We start from the raw sequence: 19,511 nt of genomic DNA on the forward strand, positions 1-19,511 counted from the left end.
TGAAAAGAACGTCTGAAGTGATTTCCTCCAGCATATCAAGCAGATACAGATCATGTCTCTTCCCACATTATAGATGTCACCAAGTACTAGGCTGTGTTATACCTCCAAGACATCACACTCCAAGAGAGAGACTTCTGGGTGGCAACCAAAAGGGTCCATTAAAGACTTGGGTGTGAGTTTTCTGACTTATGAAGTGAGGGCAGAGATATCAGGAGACCTCAGGGTGGTAAACAAGATCTTCTGATAGTTCAAATTGAGAAGAAGATTCAGCAACTTGAGAATGACATGTACACCAGGGGTCTAAGGTAGATCGCATCTTCAGTGATTAATATCCCTGAGTAGGAACCTTTGGGCACTTGAGCATACCCAGGCAGCACAATTAAATGACACTTAAGCTTGGCACCTCTGGTAAGCAAGAGCCATTGGGACATGCAGTAGCCTTTGAAGACCTTGGAGTGAGCAGGGTTTCGGTCAACTTGGAGGGAGGATAAACCTCAGGACCCTGAGGGTGAGCTTGAGGCTGAAGGACCTAAACTCAGCTATGCTTCTGAAGCATATGCTCACCCCCAATACCTACTGTGAGGGTTGAGGGTGAGCAGAATCTTTAGCCGTCTTGTGGTGACAATACACCTCATGCCCTAGGGTGAGCAAAACTTCAAGGAAGCTATATGGATATATAGGTTTTACGGAATCTCATGGTAAACATTATCCTCAGGAAAATGAGGATGTCCTGGAGCTTCCAAGTAGGAGTGAGCAAGAGATACAGGGTCTGACGCGGTGAACAGGGAAGTCAGGTGACCAGAGGATAAGCTGGAATCCAAAGGCACCTGAGAGTGAGCAGGAGTCTCAGAGAGTGGAAATGAGTTTGAGGGTCTCTTTAATAAGTGGGAAGTTTAGAGACCAACTGATGGTGTGGCAAGAGTCAGAAGGCCTTAGAATGATCAGCACCCATGGATGTTTAAGTGTGAACAGAATCCTACTGCTTGAGAAACCACGGGAGTGGTGTGTTTGTTTGGCGTTTCACCCCCAGGACTTCAGCCCACTTCTGCCCACTTTTCGCGGCCCCCGCTCCGCGGGAGCCGCTCAAGGAAGGAGACTCTGGCTAGAGGGCGGTGAAGAGACTCAATCCGGACTCAATCCGGACTCCAGCGGGACTGCGAGGACCAACGGGCAGTGCGTTACTAATCTGCCATAGCTGGTCCTCTTCCCGCCCCCACCAACCGGATTGTGAAAAGTGCCGTGCTGCCCGCATTTCGGCGGATTCTACTGCTTGAGAAACCACGGGAGTGGTGTGTTTGTTTGGCGTTTCACCCCCAGGACTTCAGCCCACTTCTGCCCACTTTTCGCAGCCCCCGCTCCGCGGGAGCCGCTCAAGGAAGGAGACTCTGGCTAGAGGGCGGTGAAGAGACTCAATCCGGACTCAATCCAGACTCCAGCGGGACTGCGAGGACCAGCGGGCAGTGCGTTACTAATCTGCCGCAGCTGGTCCTCTTCCCGCCCCCACCTCCTCTCTCGACTTAACTGCTCAGGGGGTCACGCACGCGGGACGCACGCGGGCGAAGCCCGGGCAAAGGGCGGGCCCTCTGTGGCCCTCCGAGGCCTGCAGAGTCTGGTCTGGGCCAGAACCCTTGATTTTGCTGTAAGCCATTATTATTTCTTTTTTATTTTTTTATTTTTTTATTTATTATTTCTTAGTTACTGCGGCCCGCTACTATTGTGAGTGTTCTGCTTGTTCCTAAAGTATTTGTTTTGTACCCTGTAAGCGGGTTCCTTGGGTTGTGTTTTGCTAGTTAGGCCTAAATCCTCACTATAGGAATGTGTACCCGTGAAACGCGAAGCAAGACCGCAGCTGGTGCTTCAAAATTAACAGGCACTCTAGACAATTTTATTGTGCGCACTAATTCACTAATTGATGAAGGTATTGCCCTTATGGAAAGAAGGGTGTCCCAGGACCTCGCACAAGCGAGAAGATCGTCCTTAGGCATTATAGCCTCTGCAAGTACACCACTAAAACCTTATCAAACCCCTGAACCAAATTTAACTGTGTCCTCTCCTATAACCCATTCCTCAAATAGCAGCCAGCCAGCCCTATTGGATTCCCTCGTCTTGATTCCCCCTCCCTTAGCCCTTCCTATCCCCTCCGTGACCCCCCAGGCAGTTACTGACCGTCAGGAAGAGTCACTCATTCATAGGGGCATACGGGAGGGCGCTATCCCTAAATATCCTAAACCAACTAGTAAGGAAAGTAGTGATTGCATGGAGGTTGTTGAAGGGGCAGGGGGTCCTATAGAGACCGCCAGTATCAATAGTGGCCACATTGAGGGTAGGGCTAGTATGGTCAATTTGGGCAACAGTGCAGTGAGAGTAGAGGGGAACCACGTATCCAAACCCCTCCCGATGGGTATTCCTGACGCCTCAGTCTCAAACACCAGCCTTGCGAGTCTACTCGAGACAAGCAGCCTGGATGAAACAACGGAGGGATTGGAAGACAGAAATGGTTTATTTATGAGTTCCTTATCCAACCTTATCAAATCCCTACTTACGCCCTTGGAGATTAGATTGCAGGGGATTGAACAGCAGCTCCAGGCCTTACACCTGGAGCTAAAAACTCAACTAAAAGTCCCTGTTCAAAAAGCATCGGGTGCTTCAGTTTTGTCTAACACTAAACCACCGGTACCTCCTAAGCAGCCAGTAGGGAAAAACTTGACAATTAAATCACATCCACCTAAACCACCCACCCCCATGATCACTAATAACGGTGCAACCAAGTTGGCGTCTAACGCCCCTAGTAAACCCCAGAATTCTGATGGACCCCCCATGCCGGCACTTAAATTGCCAACACCCCCACCTGTGAACCTTAAGATACGTCGCAATATCAGTTTACCACCTGACGCCTGCCCATATGTAATAGTGTTAACAGGCATCCCTGAGCTTGCCCCCTCAACAACAGAATCTTTTTGGGCTCTCAAAAATAAAGTCTGCCATTGGTTAGGTAAAAACTATCCACTACCACCAAATATCCATAGTAATCTGCTTATGGTAGAGAGAGCCCCGTGGGTGGGTGAGAACAAAAAAAATATCCAAGGGGACTGTGTAGTTGTGACATTTGAGGACTCGCGTTCGGTGGAACATATGTGTGCAGGGCCCCCATGCAACATTAACTCTACAATTTTAGTTAAACCACTATCCTATTTCTATATGCTTACAGACCATCGTAGTAATAGGTGGAGTTGGTTGAGAGCCTCTAATCAAACGGGAGGAGGAACAAGAGGGGGGCCATGGCTGGACCATAACTTAAATCAATGGGATGGTAGTAACAACGGAGGGTGGACTTCAGTGCAAAGAACAACGGGTAGGTGTCTTCCTTGCATCAACCAGCAAAATGGGGCATGGTCTGGTCAACATCATAATAACATTAGCCAGTGGGATGGTGGTGACAATGGAGGGTGGAGTACAGTCCCCAGAAGAATCGATAGGCCCCTGTATGGGGCTAGCCCCCTCAATGGGGCATGGTGAGGTCCACAGCTCAATCCTCCTCCTATACCTTGTTTTAATCGCTATAGTGGGTTGGAAGCAGTTGACTGACTCCCAGTCCTTTTACCGGGCAAAGTAGCTCTGAGGGAAGTGTTAGATCCCTCAGGGGTTGATGTGGGTGGTGCTGGGGAGGGTCCAGTATACGTGGAAACCTGTAGCCCTAGTTTAAGTGAAGTCGAAGATGACCTTACACACGCAACTACACCGGGTAAAGAAGTTCTGAGGGAAGTGCTAGACCCTCCAGGGGCTGAAGTTGGTAGTGCTAGGGAGGGCCAAGTACACTTGGAATCCTGCGGCTCTAGTCTTAGTGAAGAGGGAGCGGGTGCCATACACTTAACTACTGTACCGACTCTAGCCATTACCCCCATTAATATTGTTTGCTGGAACATAGCAGGGCTTAAGAAAAACCTTACAATTCCAGATTGGAACGATTTTATTGACCCCTTCCACATCTGCATGTTTCAGGAAACCTGGTGTCTGTCCCCGCAATACAAAAATGGGTACTCCACCTATCACGTTCCGGCAGTCTCCTCAGGGAAAGGTCGCCCATCTGGTGGCCTTCTCATATGGGTGAAAGTAAATGTAAACTATGTGGTCACTATGCATAGTGTCCCTTCCAATGATATTTTGCATATCTCCCTGAAAAGCCCCCATGGGGGTAATATACAAATGTTCTGTGTCTATGCAAGAGGGGCTCAGGGTGGCCAAACTTCGCAAACAATTGAGCTGTTAGATACTAAGATATCAGAACTGCCTCCTGGGTCAAAAATCCTGGTGGGGGGTGATTTTAACTGCACATTTGAACCTCTGGATGATGAGGACATATTGGGTTGGAGCTTGGAGGACTAGAGACATTCTATACCCCCTCTAGCATTGGCTCCCATTAAAAAATGGTCCGCCAGAGCAATCCAGCTGAATGCTCTGGCTTTGGACCACAACTTACGGGCTCTCAATGGGCGGACCATTTCTGATCGCAATGGGGCGATGACCTACAATAGGATAGGTACCCCATCGCGAATTGATTACATCTTTTTAGACGTCCAATCCTGGGCCAACCTTGTAGATATGGAGGTCCGGCAGTCCTCAGACAGTGATCATAACCCTTTGTGTATGGGAATCAATTGGACCAATGGGTTATGTGAGAGTGTGGGGCCGAAGTTGATCACCAAGGAGGTCTTTCCCTCTAACTGCAATAGGAAACTAAGATGGGATGTGGTTAAGGGCGAAGAGGGGAAACTTAACTGTATCAAGGAGCTAGTTATAGCTGAGACTTCCCATCTTGCAGTGGTGGATTTGGCCAATCCAAATTTTTCAGGGTTGGAATTATTAGCTCAATACCAGAATTTCACAGTAGAAATAGGAAAGTATTTCCTTAAAAACTCCAAGGGGAACCCACCGGCTGATCCTAGACCCCCAAAGACTAATCCTTGGTACACAGCAATATGTAGGAATAAAAGGAAGGCTATTGCTTTAGCTATAAAATTGAAAGACCCCACAGCAGTGAGACTGGCCAGGAGGGACTACCGCAACACTATTTTCCTAGCAAAAAAAAACTGGGAGGAGGACCATTGGCAGCAGCTTAAAATCGCGGCCGTGGAAAGAATTCAGTCATTTTTTGGAAACTAATTAATATTTTAGACCGTAGAGGAGTTGATCCCATTTTAAATCACATTAATGAACAGCAATGGTATGCCCATTTTTTAAAATTATATTGTGATGACGATGCTCAAGCTAACCCAATACCATTACCCTTGTCCCACCTAAGAACAGACTCTCTTACCGAGGCTATCCCATTCTCCCCACGAGAGGTCCGAGATGCTATTTCCAATATCTTCCCAGGCAAAGCAGCCGGTCCAGATGGCTTGCTTGGAGACTTATTTTTTTATGACCCCCTAATTTGGGCAGATTTCATAGCATGCCTAATGAATCTAATCCAGTTAGGCCATCCCGTCCCGGAATCTTGGAAAGGGGCGGAGGTGATCACGATTTATAAAAAAGGTGACAGAGAGGACCCTGCCAACTACAGACCAATTAGTTTAATTGATACCATCCAAAAGGTAGTTGGCAGGGTCATTATAAGTAGAGTAGAGTCATGGCTTATGGATGAAGGTGTACTAACACATTTTCAGGCTGGGTTTAGGCGGAATGTTGGTGCAATGGACCAGGTGTTTCGGTTCTGTGCGGTCTATTGGAAGTCAGTATCTATTAATAAGGGCAGCCTCTATTTGGCTTTCATTGATCTCAAAACCACATTTGATGTTATTCCACGAGCTAAACTATGGGAGGTATTATTGTCCATGGGGTTTCCAAGCTATTTGCTGCAATTTGTCATAAAGCTCCATGAGGACAATTTTGCAAGGATAAGGTGGGGGAGTCAGGGGCAATTGACAGGGAGGGTACCAGTCAACAGAGGGGTGCGGCAGGGATGCGTGAAGGCCCCAACGCTGTTCTCCCTCTTTATAAATGGGGTGGTGGACCATTTGAGGGAGGATCCTGCAGACGCGCCTGTCCTTGCCGGAGAGAAGACCCCCACACTCCTCTTCGCGGACGATACCCTCCTGATGTCTAAGACCCCGAAGGGCCTGCAAAAACTGCTTGACCGTTTCTCTCTCTTCTGTAAAGAGCGCGGTCTATCGATAAACACCTTGAAAACAAAGTTAATGGTTTTATCTGCAAATAGAAAGGTTAGGAAGGTACACATCACATTGTTCGGGTCCCATCTGGAGGTGGTGAATGAATTTGACTACCTGGGGGTTAGGCTATCTAACAATATGTCCTGGGGCTCTCACATATCTAAAATGGTACTCAATCTCAAAAGGGTCTCTGAAGCAATACTAAAGAACCAGCGCCTCTCCATTAGCAGACCGGTTGCTCCAGCCTTGGCAGTCTATGAAGGGAAGGCTGTAGCCTCGGCAGTTTACGGTTCTGAACTATGGGGTAACGAAAATATCAAGGCCCTGGCATCGGCAGAGAATAAGTTCATTAGAGATTTGGTATCACTCCCAGTGTCAACCCCTTTGTTACCATTATTTTTTGACATGGGTAAAAAAACAATTTCTGATAAAGTCCATCTTAGGCCGCTGTTATTCTGGGTGCGCCTTAGAAGGACTCAAGAATTATCAGAATATGCTCGAGTGCTGGACGAATTAATATCCCTAAATGTCAACAACAAGATAAAGTGGCTCAACAACCTTAAGTTGTTGGCAACATCTATAGGCTTGGGAGAGTCTTGGGTCTCGCAATGTCCACCTGCTAAACAAATTGTCAAAAAGTTATATTGGGATTGGGTGGAGGCCAAGGTTTATGTCAAACCCAAATTGGGAACCCTGACGATCAATTTCCTTGATCATAAACCCACTTGTAAGCTGGAATCCTTCCTGGACTTTATCCAGCTACCCAGAGACAGGACTTTGTTTTTGAAGCTGAGATACGGTACTTTGCCCCTCAAGAAATTTATGGAAGGATGGAAAAACAAGGGGGTGCATGACTTAAATTGCCCAGGCTGTAGTTGCCCGGAGGAAACCCTGGGCCACTTTCTATTCGCATGTACAGCCTATAAGCATGTTAGGAATAAATGGCTGAAACCAGTGTGTAGGGCTCTGGGTGTGAAGGACCATAGATCAGCCCTGCGTATTATGTTAACCAACACTGCCTCTATGTATATTGTCTGTGGGGTCGCAAAATACCTCGCGGGTGCCTGGATAATTCGTTCTAGGTTGCTGGGCAATGTATAAAGCTATTTAGGATGATTGTATTGTTTTAAAACCCTCTTTTTTCCTTTTTTAACTGTTCTGTGCTGTTCTGCTGGTAATGTAATACTATTGGTTAGATTGTTTTTATGTATCTTGTATGTTTGTACTTTTATGATAAATATCTATCGAATAAAGTATTACAACAACAACAACAGAATCCTACAGACAAGAGGATCCGTATGAGCTTCCGGGGTCATGTTGGTGAGGGCCAAGCAAGGATTCATGCAAATGACCAGGAGTTTTAGGGACTGACTGCAGGTAGAGGATTTAGAGATCAGAGGGAGAGTAAGGGCTTAGAAGATCTATGAGTGAGCAACTGATTCAGGGGTATATTAGTTGGAAGACGTGTGAGTTAGATGCAGAGAAATAATAGTGTTTCCAGCAATTGGAGAATGTTAATGGTCTTAGAACATTTGGAAAGTTTAATTTATCGCAACTGTCTCCCCAGATTTGCTCCCTGATACTATCCGAACAATGTTTCATGAAAGGTTGTGATCTGAAAAGGTGGGCCGCTTGTTTTTGGGAGCCCAGGCCATTATTTGGTACTCTGTTTTTAACTGTGTTTTTGAAAGAACATATGCATAGAAAGGGAGGATAAATAATTGTAAAGTCTGCATTCTTTTATTACGTAGGGCTGTGCAATTTTTAAACTTCAGTGCTTTGCAAACTACAAAGTTGATAATTTTGTTTTTAAAAAAGCATGAAAAGCTGCAAAGAGATGTGTGGCAGGAGGATTGTTTCTGCTGCTACACATGCCCAGAAGCAGACTGCAGCCAATATATATGCTGCGTCCCTCCCCTTCCACAAACCCGAAGCGAAGCAGGGAAAGCGAAGCAGGTAACTCGGTTGGTGTTTTGGTGTTAAAATAGCAAAAGTTGACAATGTCAGTACCCAAAATATTCGATTCTGCCATACTTTGTACCACAGCCCATTCATCTTCGTGGCCCACCCATCCTTGTTCATGGCCCACCCATAGTAAGAATCCTATGGCCTCATTTATGAAAGCCTTGCGCCACCGGTGCGTCACTTTTTCCCATGTTAAAAGTGACGCACCGGCGGCGCAAGGCCTTCATAAATAAGGCCCCTAGAGCTGGGCCTGGTTGCTGCTCCTGAGTTTCAAAAAGAGAAGGGAAATCCAGAGAGAAAATGATTCTCTTTAAAGGATTTCCCTTCCCCTACAACGCTCACCTGGCATGACCTCATGCCATAACTTCTCCACAAGTCAGAAGTGAGCAGTGTGAGCACGCGCACATGGATGTGCGTGCTGTCACTGCAGTGCGGGGAAAAACGGACCGCCTGTGCCAGGGCACGAATCAGAGCCCGATAGAGACCCGTTTCGAGGCACCCTTTAAACAAGCATTGGCATTGCCAATAGGTTTCGCTTGTGGGACCTTATAAGTATTTAGTTTTGCAGCACAATATCCTTGTTGCATAATCGGATATTGTGCTGCAAAACTAAATACTTATAAGGTCCCACAAGCGAGACCTATTGGCAATGCCAATGCTTGTTTCACGTTGTTTTTTAGTCCATTTCTGTTTGACGTGAGTGCTGCTCACCATAGCTCTGTTTGTACAAAACTAATTCCTTAGCAGTTCACGGTCTGTTTAAATAAACTGCATTTGCCGATTTGATGTGTCAATGTTTTGGCGACTTCCTGTCTTACGTAATTGTGCCTTTCTTGTTGTGCGGTGATTTATGCCTCTTTCAAACACTGATGCCGGTGCAGTGTCTGAATTCTATTAGCATTAAATGTTTTACTTTGTAATATGCAGCAAACCGCCGTTGCACATTTTAATTTGCATCTATTTGCTGCAAGCCGTAAAATGCGAAGCAGCAACAATATGAAAAGGGAAGAAGAGAGAAAAGCAAGATGGTTTACTCCGAGGTCTTCGTTCAATACACATGTAGTCAAGGTTGATAGTTGATTTCATTAGCAAATCTCATTGTTATGCAATGTCTGTTCTTCTGCAGCAAAATGAATATGGTATTCTCGCAAGCTGGGCAAAGTGTGTGTCTGCGAGCGTGGCTAATCAGAGAGGCCAGGGTCCGAATTCAAAGACCTCCGTGTATAACTAAAACCTGCTTAAATTAAATGATTCAATAAAAAAATATATACATTTATCAATAAATAGGTGAGCCGTATTCAGTCAACTGAAATAATCTATCATCGTTCATGGCCTGTGATTAGGGCAAACGAAAATGATAGGAATTGATGATAATGGTGATTTCCTCCTCTTTTAACACCTTAGGAGCTTCGTAAATATACCTCCCCAGTGCTGCGCTGTCCATTATCCAGTGCTGAATGGACGTCCAACGGTCGCACGCAGCACTGGGGAGGTAGTGCCCGTGACGACCGTTGGCCGACGGCAGCACTTAAAGGGTTAATGCTTTGCTGTCACTGTTCCAGCTACGAGGGAAGAAACTCTGGTAGAGAGTCTCAGAAGAGACTGCGAGCCTACTAAAGCAGTACTACCAAGAGGGTGTGAGCACAAGTTTGCAAAACAGTCATTCTAGCAGCTTGTTTTATAATGCGGACATCTTTTACCGCATTCGAATGCTACATTTAATCACACGCATGTTTATTTTTCCAAAAGCTGAAGGAGGAGGGGGTGCGAGGGATGAGGGAACACGGCCTGGGGGAAGCTGGCTGGGGAGGGGGAGGAGAAATGCAAGGAAGGCTGTAATTAGGGGAGGAGAAGCCGCAGAGCGCACGCTGGGCGAAGCCCTTTGATGTGCTGTGCGGCAAATGGAGGGAGGCTGATGCGCGTTCATGTTTGAACACGTGGTTCACATGAACTTCATGAAAACGCCAGCAAAAAGCTGGTGGTTTCATGATGTTTTCGCCACTTGAATTCTCGCTCCGCTCGATGCGCATGCACGCATCGATAGGTCGCGAGACCTAAAAACTGCCTGTGCTTAGACCAGGTGAGACCCGGCCCACTTAAAGCCCTGCCCCTCCCTCTCCCTTTTCGTATCACAATGCATTAACATTCTACAAACCAGCTGACTTTCTTTTCACTCGTTGACTTTCTGCCTGTGTTTTGCCCTGTAAGGCTCTCCGCTGCCTTTTGGCTATGTTGGCACAATCAAAATACCACATACATAAAATGATACATACTGGCATTTTTTGTCCTTATATGTAACTCTGAACATAAGGCAACTTTTGCGTGATAGAATTATATACTCTGTTTAGCTTCATAGTAAAACCTTCCTCTCACCCTGCGAGAACGCCGTCGCCCTCAATCTGTGTACGATTGTAGTGCAATACTTAAGCCGCTGTTCCACTCTGTTAAAGTCGCTAAAAATATCACCGCATCGAGACTCCCAAAGGCAGGCCAGGGCGACGGGTGGCATTCTTACACAACGCACGTAGTAATGGTGCCAAATATTCTAGAACGTTCTTTTTTTTTGTTCCAATAACTTTATTATTTTAAAGGAAAGGAGTACAAATAGTTAAAATACTATATAAAGCAATACAGCTTAGTATTGTGAGCCATAAATAGATGAGCGATACATAAAAATGAATATACTCAATGCAATAAATAAGGTATACGTAGCAAGCTAATTTCTGAATAATCAGAAAAGACTTTTTCAAGAAACTAGCCGTAGTGCTAAAATAAATAAAACATCATAATAGAGAAAATGGAGAAAGACAGAAGAGAGTAGTAAGGAGGGAGAAAGGGAAAAAGAGTGAAGAAAGGGGAGAATAAACAGAAGATGGGGACAACTGCTTCGCTGAGAGAGACAAGTTAAGAGGAAGACACAAAAGGATACTGAGCCACCAAACCTTGCGAAGCGAACGTTCTTTTAAATATCTTCTAGCAGTTTGATGTTTAATCTAGGCAAAGGTTGTGCAAAGAGATATTAAACTTTTTACAATTACTCATTCGACTAATTAAAAACATGCGAGATAGCGGCAGGCCCCAATGATAGATTGTACATCGACCAAATCCCGGTTCTAAAAAATACTGACAGCAACACCCAACACCATGCGTCGTTGCATCGTTTTAACTTAAAGGCGGCCAGTTGCACTTACCTCCGTTAAATTATTAGCTTTTTTGGAAAAGCAGCAACCTACAAGGACCTCTACCGCAGGAGATGGAACGATAAAACACACAATCTCGTTTTAGTTGCATACTGTGCGTTGCTAGGTGGTGACTACAACAAAGAAAAAAAATCACTCTGTTAAAAATTAAAAAAGGCCATGACTTTTTCTCGTGGTTTGCAGGCTGCTGTAAACTTCTGCAGGCAGCCGTGCAGAGAGAGGTTTCTCGGTAAGCTGTCCTCGCTGATGCGTTTCGTGTTTCATGTAAAGTGCCTTTACCGATGAATGTCAGTTTCACAGTATATCAGTGCTGTAAGTGGCTGACATATTTCCTGTAAAGTGCCCTTAACAAAGAATGGAGTCTCACAATGTACCAGTGCTATTAGTGGCTGATGTGTTTCCTGTAAAGTGCCTTAATATAGGAACGGCAGTCTAACAACGTAACAGTGCTGTTAGTGGGTGATGCGTTTCCAGTAAAGTGCCTTTACCAAGGAATGGCAGTCTAACAATGTAACAGTGCTGTTAGTGGGTGATGTGTTTCCTGTAAAGTGCCTGAAATGAAGGAACGGCAGTCTAACAATGTAACAATGCTGTTAGTGGGTGATGTGTTTCCAGTAAAGTGCCTTTACCAAGGAATGGCAATCTTACAATGTAACAGTGCTGTTAGTGGCTGATGTGTTTCCTGTAAAGTGCCTGAAATGAAGGAACGGCAGTCTAACAATGTAACAATGCTGTTAGTGGGTGATGTGTTTCCAGTAAAGTGCCTTTACCAAGGAATGGCAATCTTACAATGTAACAGTGCTGTTAGTGGCTGATGTGTTTCCTGTAAAGTGCCTGAAATGAAGGAACGGCAGTCTAACAATGTAACAGTGCTGTTAGTGGGTGATGCGTTTCCAGTAAAGTGCCTTTACCAAGGAATGGCAGTCTAACAATGTAACAATGCTGTTAGTGGGTGATGTGTTTCCAGTAAAGTGCCTTTACCAAGGAATGGCAGTCTAACAATGTAACAATGCTGTTAGTGGGTGATGCGTTTCCAGTGAAGTGCCTTTACCAAGGAACGGCAGTCTAACAATGTAACATTGCTTTAAGAGGCTAATGCGTTTCCTGTAAAGTGTCCTTACCAAGGAACGCCAGTCTCACGTTGTAAGAGTGCTGTTAGTGGCTGGTGTGGTTCTTGTAAAGTGTCTTTACGACGGAACGGTAGTCTCAAGATGTAAGAGTGCTATTAGTGGCTGGTGCGTTTCCTACGCAAAGTGCCAAATAACGACAGTCTAATGATGTAACACTGCTGTTAGTAGCTGATACATTTCCAGTAAAGTGCCCTTACCTAGGTACGTCAGTCTCAGAACGCAACAGTGCTGTTAGGGGCTGATGCGTTTCCTGTAAAGTATCTTTACTAAGGAATGGCAGACTCACATTATCACAGTGCTCTCAGGGGCTGATGCGTTTCCTGTAAAGTGCCTTTACAGTGTTGTAGTTTGATACAGGGGAGTTCTAACCCGTTCACCCGGGGCTCTTCTCTAAGATACATCTTGTTACTCAATGTATATGACTATTTTTTTTCTTTTGTCCTCATTCGCCTCTCCTCGCCCCTGTTTTCACGATACCACCCTTGGGCGCTTCATCTCATATAATAGGATTGTTTGGCTCCTAGGAGGTAGTACACCACCTTGTCCGGTCTACCTCAAGCCTAGTATCCACCGAGATTTGGAAAGGCTTAATCATAGGACTTGTTTCTTTAAACCTTTACCTTTACCTTTTACCCCCCCCCCCCCATCAGCCAAAACAAAGTAGAAAAGGAGTCCAAAATCTATATCTTTTCTTTTGCCGATCCACTACGTCTAGCCTGGCTATAGTTCTCATTGCTCTCAACCAATTTAGTTCTGAAAGAGGGTCTGCGGACACCCACATCTTGCAGATCTCTCTCTGGGCCACCAGTACAGAATAAAACAACAATTTTGCTTTATCATCCAAGCCCTTACCTTGAAGATCCGCTCTTCCAGTCATAACAAGTTTAGGGCTTACCTCAATCTGGAGGCCCAATGCTGTTGACAGGCACTTACTTACAGCGTCCCAGAGAACTTTTAGTTCTGGACATGTAACAAACATGTCTAGATCATCTTCATTTAAACTGATACATTTAGGACACGCCACCTTTCCGCCGGGTTTAAACTTTGCCAGTTTTCGAGGAGTCCAATATGCCCTGTGGAGGGTAAACAAGTGATTTCTCCTTAAATTTGCAGGTTTTACCACCTTGTATAGAATCAATATAGTTACTTGCCATTGATCTTCAGTAGCGATCCTGGGCAAGCACTCTCCCCACAAGATCTCCGGTAGTGTAAAGGGTCCATCCTCCGGCTCCACTATTGACCAATACCACTTTGACACCTCTTTCTTATATTGAGTCTCCGTAGCCAGCTGCTCTTCAAACTCATTATACTGACCAATTAAATTTTCCTTCCTGGCCGCCCAGCTTTGTATCTGTAAATAGTTAAACTTAGAGAAATTACACCCCCCCTTCTGCTCGCAGTATCACCAAGGTGCTAAGCTACCCTCCATAAAGAGTTCGCCCCACCTCTGGGGACCCTCTGTTTTCAGTGCCAGTGCCAAAGCATCCTTAGTCCAGGGCGGTGCTCCTGGTGTGTCCCATATCGGAGCCATATTGCTCAGATATGGTATTTTTGTTGCCCTCCTGATTCTATACCAAGCCGTCGCTATATCTTTCAACCCTTTTAATCTTATTTTCTTAAAGTACTTTGGGTCGGCAAATTTATACATGAATCCATTCTGTTTTACCCCCTCCAATTTCAGCAGAGCAGAGAACATTTTGCCAATGTCTGAACTCCCAGGGGTGGCTAAAAGCATTCTGCAGTTCTTCAGCAAAAAAGCCCAAGAATAGATCTGGAAATCAGGGGCCGCCAATCCTCCCTTCAAAAGTTTCCTCCTAATCTTTTTCCATGATAGGCGGGACCCCTTAGACGCCCAGATAAATGACCCTATCTCACTCTGCATCTTTATAAGCCAATCCTTCTAAAAAATAAGCTGTATGGAGTCAAACAGAAAAGTTATCTTGGGTAAAAGCATCATTTTGACTAGGTTAACACGGCCATATATTGTTAGCGGCAGGTGTGCCCATCCTCTCAAATCTTTAGAAATTTCTTTCCTAACCTTAACGAAATTTACTTTAGTAAGGTCTCTTAAGTCTTGTGTTATTTTCACCCCTAAGTATCTTATCTCTGATTTACACACTATGGGGCTCATTAGGATGGCGGACGGAAGAGCCACCGCGGCCCTGGAGTAGGCGGAAAAAGCCTTTTCCGTGTCCGCCTGCCGCGGACACTCCGTCCGCCATATCAGGATAGGAAAACGTGTCAAATTTCCGTCCGCGGCGGAAAAGCACGCACCGCCGTCGAACTACACACGACCACACGGCGGACGGAACACATCTGGAGGCTCCGCCGTACGTACTGACGTCTAAGACCGTCCCCCAAATCAAGATGGCGGAAAATTCACATAAAACCGCAGCGGAAACACAACCTGTCTGAACACGGCGGATTCCCCACAGCGAGGAAAAGAGACACAGCAGAGAGACCCACCACAAGCTGCTCGCCACCATGGACCCAGCGCTACACGCTTTCCCGATGCTCTTCGCGATCCACCACGTCCTAGTCTTGGCCCACCATCGACGCCGACGCAGGTAAGGCACAGACCATTGGCTGCATGGAGGGGAATACCTGCAAGGGTCGTGACGTAGGGAGGGGGAGTGTCATGTTACCCAAACCACTGATGAGAAGCAAATAGAAATACACATTTGTAGTACGCAAGCATGAATGACAACGACAAACCACGAGACTTGATAGACTACCTTTATTGTACATAATAGGGGTATAATCACAGTGTATGCGTGAGCATGGGCAAAGTGGGCACCAGAGCAGCTACATCAGAGGCAGCATGTGAGAGGGCAGAATGCAGTATCAGAACATCAACAGGGCATTGTGCCCAACAGAGCAGGTACATCAGAGGCAGCATGTGAGAGGGCAGAATGCAGTATCAGAACATCAACAGGGCATTGTGAAGTACAGAGCAGCTACATCAGAGGCAGCATGTGAGAGGGCAGAATGCAGTATCAGTACATCAACAGGGCATTGCGGAGTACAGAGCAGGTACATCAGAGGCAGCACATCAGAGGGCAGAATGCAGTATCAGAACATCAACAGGGCATTGTGCCCAACAGAGCAGGTACATCAGAGGCAGCACATCAGAGGGCAGAATGCAGTATCAGAACATTAACAGGGCATTGTGCCCAGCAGAGCAGGTACATCAGAGGCAGCACATCAGAGGGCAGAATGCAGTATCAGAACATCAACAGGGCATTGCGGAGTACAGAGCAGGTACATCAGAGGCAGCACATCAGAGGGCAGAATGCAGTATCAGAACATCAACAGGGCATTGCGGAGTACAGAGCAGGTACATCAGAGGCAGCACATCAGAGGGCAGAATGCAGTATCAGAACATCAACAGGGCATTGCGGAGTACAGAGCAGGTACATCAGAGGCAGCACATCAGAGGGCAGAATGCAGTATCAGAACATCAACAGGGCATTGTGCCCAACAGAGCAGGTACATCAGAGGCAGCATGTGAGAGGGCAGAATGCAGTATCAGAACATCAACAGGGCATTGTGAAGTACAGAGCAGCTACATCAGAGGCAGCATGTGAGAGGGCAGAATGCAGTATCAGTACATCAACAGGGCATTGCGGAGTACAGAGCAGGTACATCAGAGGCAGCACATCAGAGGGCAGAATGCAGTATCAGAACATCAACAGGGCATTGTGCCCAACAGAGCAGGTACATCAGAGGCAGCACATCAGAGGGCAGAATGCAGTATCAGAACATTAACAGGGCATTGTGCCCAACAGAGCAGGTACATCAGAGGCAGCATGTGAGAGGGCAGAATGCAGCATCAGAACATCAACAGGGCATTGTGCCCAACAGAGCAGGTACATCAGAGGCAGCACGTGAGAGGGGCCAAGTGCATCAACAGTCCATAGCACTGAACAGGTCCATCAGAGGCAGCACGTGAGAGGGGCCAAGTGCAACAACAGTCCATAGCACTGAACAGGTCCATCAGAGGCAGCACGTGAGAGGGGCCAAGTGCAATAACAGTCCATAGCACTGAACAGGTCCATCAGAGGCAGCACGTGAGAGGGGCCAAGTGCAACAACAGTCCAGAGCACTGAACAGGTCCATCAGAGGCAGCACGTGAGAGGGGCCAAGTGCAATAACAGTCCATAGCACTGAACAGGTCCATCAGAGGCAGCACGTGAGAGGGGCCAAGTGCATCAACAGTCCATAGCACTGAACATGTCCATCAGAGGCAGCACGTGAGAGGGCAGAATGCAGTATCAGAACATCAACAGGGCATTGTGGAGTACAGAGCAGGTACATCAGAGGCAGCATGTGAGAGGGCAGAATGCAGTATCAGAACATCAACAGGGCATTGTGCCCAACAGAGCAGGTACATCAGAGGCAGCACATCAGAGGGCAGAATGCAGTATCAGAACATCAAAAGGGCATTGTGCCCAACAGAGCAGGTACATCAGAGGCAGCACATCAGAGGGGAGAATGCAGTATCAGAACATCAACAGGGCATTTTGCCCAACAGAGCAGGTACATCAGAGGCAACATGTGAGAGGGCAGAATGCAGTATCAGAACATCAACAGGGCATTGTGGAGTACAGAGCAGGTACATCAGAGGCAGCACATCAGAGGGCAGAATGCAGTATCAGAACATCAACAGGGCATTGTGCCCAACAGAGCAGGTACATCAGAGGCAGCACATCAGAGGGCAGAATGCAGTATCAGAACATCAACAGGGCATTGTGCCCAACAGAGCAGGTACATCAGAGGCAGCACATCAGAGGGCAGAATGCAGTATCAGAACATCAACAGGGCATTGTGCCCAACAGAGCAGGTACATCAGAGGCAGCATGTGAGAGAGCAGAAAGCAGTATCAGAACATCAACAGGGCATTGTGGAGTACAGAGCAGGTACATCAGAGGCAGCACAAGTACGTGTCCCAACCAACCCGTCCCAGGGACCACAAGAGTGCAACGCAGTTCTCAATGGACACACCATGTGAAATAACATTTGAGTGAAGTGATCAGCACCTCACATCACAGAATCAGGGGGACTGCGTGAAGTACCTGCCTCGGACACACTGCCAGCACCAGCAACAGGAGTGTGAGACACAGCCACAGCCCGAGTGACAGACACATGGGCCACGGACCCAGACATACTGCCAGCACCAGCAACAGGAGTGTGAGACACAGCCACAGCCCGAGTGACAGACACATGTGCCACACACCCAGACACACTGCCAGCACCAGCAACAGGAATGTGAGACACAGCCACAGATGTAGTCACTGACACGTGACCCACTGACCCAGACAGACTGCCAGCACCAGAAACAGGAGTGTGCAACACAGCCACAGATCTACTCACTGACACGTGAGCCATAGACCCAGATACACTGCCAGGACCAGCAGCAGGAGAGGGCACAACATAGACTGTGCCACTACATGATGCATGAGAGCCAACAACAGACACAGTGCCACTATCTGATACATGAGAGTCAACTGCACCTGCGCCACTGGGACCACTGAAATGATGAGCCACAGGGCTGTATGGGCCAGGAGGCAGGGTGGCCCTGGGAGCTGGGGATAGCTGACCTTGAGCGACATTGGGGTGGGCAGGTGTCAATGGTGTGTGTCTGCGTTTCTTAGGGATGTGTGAGTGCACCCTGGACAGGACAGGACTGCCAAGTGGTGGGGACTCTAAAGAATTATCACCCACCATAGGTGGAGCATCTGCAGCCGGGGATCGGGTATCTGGGGACGTGCTGGAGCCTGCTTGTCGTTTGCTGTGTGCCTGCCGCCTGGACTCAGAATCATGTGTAATGGGGGATGCAACAACAGGGGACTCCCTCCTCTGCTTCTGACTGGGCCGGATGGGAGTGGAGGTATGGGGGGACTCCGCCGCGGAGACATGTGTTTGGCGTTCAGTTGAAAACATCAGCCTCAGTGCAGCCAGGGGTGAAGTATGCCTGTCCTTGATTGCGTCATTGTCCATGCTAGAAGCCTTGTCCGTAGGATGTGCCTTATCCTTAGGTGGAGTGTTGTCTCTGGATTTTGCCTGTGCCCTGGTCGCCGCCCTGTTCCTGCCAGCAGACTTGTCGTCTGTGGTGCACCTGTCTCCAGTAGACACCTGCTCTCTGTGTGTGTCCCTGGCCTTGGGAGAAGGACCTTGCTCTGTTGTGTGCCTGTCCTTGGGAGTTTCCCTGCTCTTAGGAGGTGCCTTTGTCTTCTGACTGTCCTTGTCCTTGGGAGGGTCCCTTTCCTCTGTTGTGGGCCTGCCCTTGGGAGTCTCCCTGCTCTTAGGAGGAGCCTTTGTCTTCTGACTGTCCTTGTCCTTGGGAGGGTCCCTTTCCTCTGTTCTGGGCCTGCCCTTGGGAGTCTCCCTGCTCTTAGGAGGAGCCTTTGTCTTCTGACTGTCCTTGTCCTTGGGAGGGTCCCTTTCCTCTGTTGTGGGCCTGCCCTTGGGAGTCTCCCTGCTCTTAGGAGGAGCCTTTGTCTTCTGACTGTCCTTGTCCTTGGGAGGGTCCCTTTCCTCTGTTGTGGGCCTGCCCTTGGGAGTCTCCCTGCTCTTAGGAGGGTCCTTTGTCTTCTGTCTGTCCTTGTCCTTGGGAGGGTCCCTTTCCTCTGTTGTGGGCCTGCCCTTGGGAGTCTCCCTGCTCTTAGGAGGGTCCTTTGTCTTCTGACTGTCCTTATCCTTGGGAGGGTCCCTTTCCTCTGTTGTGGGCCTGCCCTTGGGAGTCTCCCTGCTCTTAGGAGGAGCCTTTGTCTTTTGAGTGGCCTTGTCCAAGGGACTGTCCATGGACTTGTGAGTATCCCTTGCCTTGGGAGTACCTTTTGTGTTGAATGCCTGTGTAGCTCCTGAAGGCATGTCCCCCAACAACACGTGTGGATCGTGTGTGTGTACTCCAGTGTATCTGACGTTGTCTTCGTGAACAGATTTAGCTGATCTAGGGGATGGGGTCTGTGCCCTGCGTGCCCTGACGTGCTGTCTGACGCTGCTTCTAGTGCAATGACCTGTATTTGAGTCCTGCTCTGAATAATCAC

The 19,511-nt window shown here is 47.5% G+C and overlaps 1 protein-coding gene across 1 annotated transcript in view; it reads right to left on the reverse strand.

Moving 5' to 3' along the window:
* LOC144772811 (uncharacterized) overlaps positions 1-11,411 on the reverse strand; it is a 118,507-nt gene extending 107,096 nt beyond the window's left edge. Inside the window, exon 1 of the mRNA XM_078657390.1 lies at positions 11,324-11,411. The gene's annotated coding sequence lies outside the window, so the exon portion shown is untranslated. The remainder of the gene's footprint in view (positions 1-11,323) is intronic.
* Positions 11,412-19,511: the final 8,100 nt, after the last annotated feature.

This window comes from Lissotriton helveticus, chromosome 8 (assembly GCF_964261635.1).
Source record: "Lissotriton helveticus chromosome 8, aLisHel1.1, whole genome shotgun sequence".
Classification (NCBI taxonomy): Eukaryota; Metazoa; Chordata; class Amphibia; order Caudata; family Salamandridae; genus Lissotriton; species Lissotriton helveticus.